Here is a 5136-nt window from a genome sequence, read left to right on the forward strand (position 1 = left end):
AAAGAAGTTATTAATATAAAATAAACTAATTGATTCAACAAACTACTTGTGACACTATGTATACACAAAATGAAATGAGACATTTTTATACAGAAAAAAATATTCTTATTAGCAAAATAGAATATGCATTGACAATGCAGCCAAAACTATCGAAACAAGAGAGGTACAATATCTTTAGGAGTCAAGAATTATCTTTTACTCGTTTTCCAATGACAAAAGAGGCAATCAAGGGTCCTGGTTATGTAGATAACTATCCATATGGATTATACGTCACAAACTCCACCTTATAAATGGAATTGTGATTGAGATAAGTAATTTCTGCGTTATATATATCAAGGAAACTAAAAGACTCTTATAAATGAAATATTTTTCTCAGACTAAGAGACGAAGCAGAGTTGACTTAAGAACAAAAGAACTTCAGGATTTCAATGAAGAAGCAGTGGATGGAGGATGATAACTCTTTCTATTCCTCACTTGGGCATTCAGTGGATTATTCTGTCTTTTTATTAAACTCATTAGTTTTTATAGCAGTATAAGATTATTCCGTAGAAGATTTGGAGGAATTTATGTATTTTTAAGTATAGAAACAATGGTTCACGATGTCAGAAGTAACTATCAAGGACCTTGATGGGAAGGGGCATCTACCCAATGAATGATCTTTCCACTAAAGAAAATGAGTCACTGTGTGTGAGGAACACAGTGACGAGATCTCTTGAACAGAACAGGAAGACATGATCAGAAGGCGTGTGGCTAGGATATCCAAATGGAAAGTATGAACTCGCAGGGAAAATGGATGGATGCAGATCCAATGAATTGCAATCCAGGTGGAAGGGAACTTTTTAATGGTACTTAACTAATAAAATTGAGTATATTCTATATTGCACTAAGGTAAGTAGCTAATATAGTTTTTCTAAGAGAGAGATGTTGTACAACAATTACTAATAAATAATGAATAAAAAATTAAGCAAGAAGAATGAGAACACGCTAAAAACGAGCGTGTGTATTTTACAAGAACTACGTGCTAGTCCTTTTCTTATTAGTTGTTACTAAATTATAATTTATTTATTACTTAATGCTAATTGTATATCTATTATATTAATTATGTATCGTCATTATCACTTTACTGTTCATAAACTACAATTTTGTTTGGATTAATTGAATATTAATTTTATTGTCGTAAAATTCTTAGCTAGTATTTTTTTAAATATGCTGATACTATTCGCTTGGAATCAAGCAAACAATATTATATTATATTAATATTATGTTTACAAAATTTCTGAGAATGGTTTTTATGGATGAGTCTTTGTGGACAAATAATGATTAATAAGTGGAAAAGAGTCATTTCAATAAATTAGGCACCAAGTATTATACTTAGAATATCAGCTACATCGAAACTCATTAATTAAATTAGTGTAAATATGATTATTACATAATAATATTTATTGTATCTATTCAGAGTTACACAGAATAGATATATTAGTTCGAGTAATAATGTTATAATAGCATGTGTTAGTTATTTTCTCCAACAACTATTATCTTCATAAATGACAAGTGTATATTTTGATTTTTAGAATTTATGTATCCGTTGTTATTAATAAAGCCTTTGCTTATATTGTGATGATTTGTTTATAGTTATACTGTTATTTGGCCATCGTCTAATCTCTGATAAGATAATATTGCATTTAAAAAGGACCTTATAAATAAGTGTAGCTCAATATTGACATCAACGATACTGTTAAAAATGTCATGATATTAATCAAGTTGATAATATTGTAGAGAAAAACGCGTGCAAGGAGAGGGGGAAAAATACATATGGTATCATTGTTTAAAATACTGATGTGATTATCATCTGCTGCTTTATTATGATTTTTAAGGGTATAACGAAAGTATTTATTAGCAAAATGTTTAATGAAGATATGTACTTAGACGTTTTTTATACGTTACAGTAGATTTGAAAACGTCACACTTCATGAAATTGTGATTCATTATGAACCTTATTCTCAGAATAATAGCTAATGAAACGACAAAGTAGAGTATTTCAAAATATATTTGAAGTTTTAAGTTTAAAAAAGAAGGCTTTCATTAAATATAATCTATATACTAAAAAATAAACCATCATACATTTATGTTAAATATACAAAATTAAACAACTGTAATCATATAAGTAATTATAGCAATAAATTATAAATACAGAATATTGAAATAATAGATTGGTCCAAATAATATTTTCTGGTTCTGACATGAATTCAGTTAAATATGTCATAACTTTAAGTTGCTAAACACAAGGCACATGGAGTTTAATCAAAAAGATAATCACCCCTTTTAAGTTGCTATATACAATTGTGCACAGGATAGATATATCTTTACCGATGAGATCTAAATAATTATTAATAAGAATGTAAATGTCAAGATTATAAAACTAGACAATAAATATACTAATAAAAAAATGTTGGAATTAAATCCATCATAAAGATTTAGTGCAAAAGCTATTTATGTAGTAATGCTCGGCGATATTACTCCTTATTAAGGGGATCAAAAAAGATCCTCCAACCCGTTATTTATGCTTGTATAACAACATACTATTATCATGAAGGACACACAATTGCTAATTATAATGCTACTTAAGTGATATAAAAGTAATATTAATTGACTATGTAATAGCGAAAAACCTAATTATCATACCCAAGTCTTTAACTGAAGAAATTAGTGTCAGACAAATTAGTTGCGAACCATCCAAAGTTACTAACCCCGTCGTTGTGACCATTTAAGCACGTGTTTTGCCATTTAATGAGTTGTGTTTATTTGTTAATATTTTGTTTTATTATCTTTATTAAAGAATTCAATAAAAAAAAATTAATTTTTTTAAATAAATATAAAGTGTAAAGTATATTATCTGCCCGTCATATTAAAAAAAAGTAAAGTTCATAATTATAAAATAAAAATAATAATGTGACTTTAAAGGAGGCATTGCAATGAGCGTATGTAGCTAAAGCTCAGTCATGGAGTACTCTAGAGTCTAATATACTCCCAATATACTCCCTGGCTCATCATGTTATCTAAAAAAAGAAAAGTATAGAACATATATTTAGGGTTGTAAATGCAAGCATTATTTAGCGTGTGAGTGTTGTTGTTGTTGATGGCAACCTGAATAATGTTTTTACTTTTCTTAGTCCATAATTATTTCATTCATGAGGAGAGCACATCCAAGTATTGAGTAACTACATGTAAGAGAGTAACAATGAGGATCTCTTATAGAGTTATCTCTTAAGAGCTTTTTAAGAAATTCAAGACATCTCCTCACCGACAAGATGAAGGCTAACTATCCTGAGAACAACTATGTGTGGACCCAAGATTGTGCTCCAGCCATAGAGCCTTGAAGAAACAGAGCTCCTGCAAGGAGCCCTTTGCTGACTTCTTGGACAAGACCTTCAGGCCCTGTTCCAGTCCTGATCTATGTGGAGCGTCTTAGAAAGCAACCATAGGAAGACACTGAAATGTGCAGGGCTTAAGGCTAGCATCATGAAGCAATGGGCCAATATTTCCGCCGATTATATAGTGGCAGCCTGCGCCAAGTTCTGACCCCGTGTGGAGGCTGTGATAGAGGCTGGAGGCGGCCATATTGAATAATTCCTTCCAAGAATGATTGCTAAAAGTTTTTTTTTAATAACATTTTTCATTAAACTTCTAAATTAAAAAGTTATTAAGGTTTTGGTTTTGCTTCTTGATCGCGGAAAATTTCACTGTCACACTCTGTATACTACACAATCTATCCAAGAAATTAGAATATACAGTTAATATTTAACCAAAATGAATCCATTGCATATTGATGTGTTTATATTTATGAAGTAATACATAATCACTGGGGAATTTCTGACTTTCATCATTGTTTTTGTGTTGACGCACTAACTATATAGCTACAACTAGTGTTCTATCAATCCTTATTTAGGACTGGAGACTGCATTCCCGTCCAGTTCAGTCTCGGTCTGCTCCAGTTCCGTCCTAAAAACTTGTAAGGTTCGATCCTTGATGATGTCACTCAACTTCATGACTTATTTTTTAAATCAGCACTAGTACTGAAAGCGAGAAAAACTCACAGCCTTAAGAGCCGGTCCCAGGGACTGATAAGACCGAATAAATAAGGAATGGCACATTAGCTAAAATTCTTTATATACGGAGTAACCTCGCTAGTACAATGATCCCTTAAGTATTTTGTTGTTAGCTGTCGATTCATTCAACTCACTTGATACGTCATGTCATGGCTATTTCATAATTTATTATTTTTGATGAATAAACGAATTAATAAGTTATAAATAAAGAACAGGAATACAATTTCTTGTTGATCCCTTGTAGTTGTGGTGGTTTCTGTGAATACGTTTAGTTTAATTAGTTAAATCTCATCGGTAGAGATATATCTATCCTGTGCACAATTGTATATAGCAACTTCCACATGCAGAAGAGGGGATTATCTTTTTGATTAAACTCCACTTCTGGCTTGTGTTTTGCAAACTTAAGTTATGACATATTTAACTGGATTCCAATGTCAGAACAAGAAAATATTATTTGGATCAATCTATTATTTTAATATTCTGTATTTATAATTTATTGTTATTATTAGTTATATGATTGTAACTGTTTAATTTAGTATATTTAACATAAATGTATGATGGTTTATTTTTTAGTATGTAGATTATATTTAATTTAAGCTTTTATCTTTAAACTTGGAACTTCCAATATATTTCGAAATATGTACTCTAATTTGTCGTTTCATTAGTTATTATTCTGAGAATAAGGTTCATAATGAATTACAATTTCATGGAGTGTGACGTTTTCAAATCTACTGTAACGGATAAAAAACGTCTAAGTCAATTATACGTAGTATATCTTCATTAAACATTTTGCTAATAAATACTTTCGTTATACCCTCAAAAATCATAATAAAGCAGGCAGATGATAATCACATCAGTATTTTAAACAATGATACCATATGTATTTCCCCCCCCTTCTCCTTGCACGCGTTTTTCTCTACAATATTATCAACTTTAGACTTATCATATAGAAATACACATGTACAGTATCGAATAAATACTATGTAGGATTTTGACATTAATAGGACCAGTCATAAGTATGTGAGTACTT

Source organism: Lepeophtheirus salmonis, chromosome 13 (assembly GCF_016086655.4).
Source record: "Lepeophtheirus salmonis chromosome 13, UVic_Lsal_1.4, whole genome shotgun sequence".
NCBI lineage: Eukaryota > Metazoa > Arthropoda > Copepoda > Siphonostomatoida > Caligidae > Lepeophtheirus > Lepeophtheirus salmonis.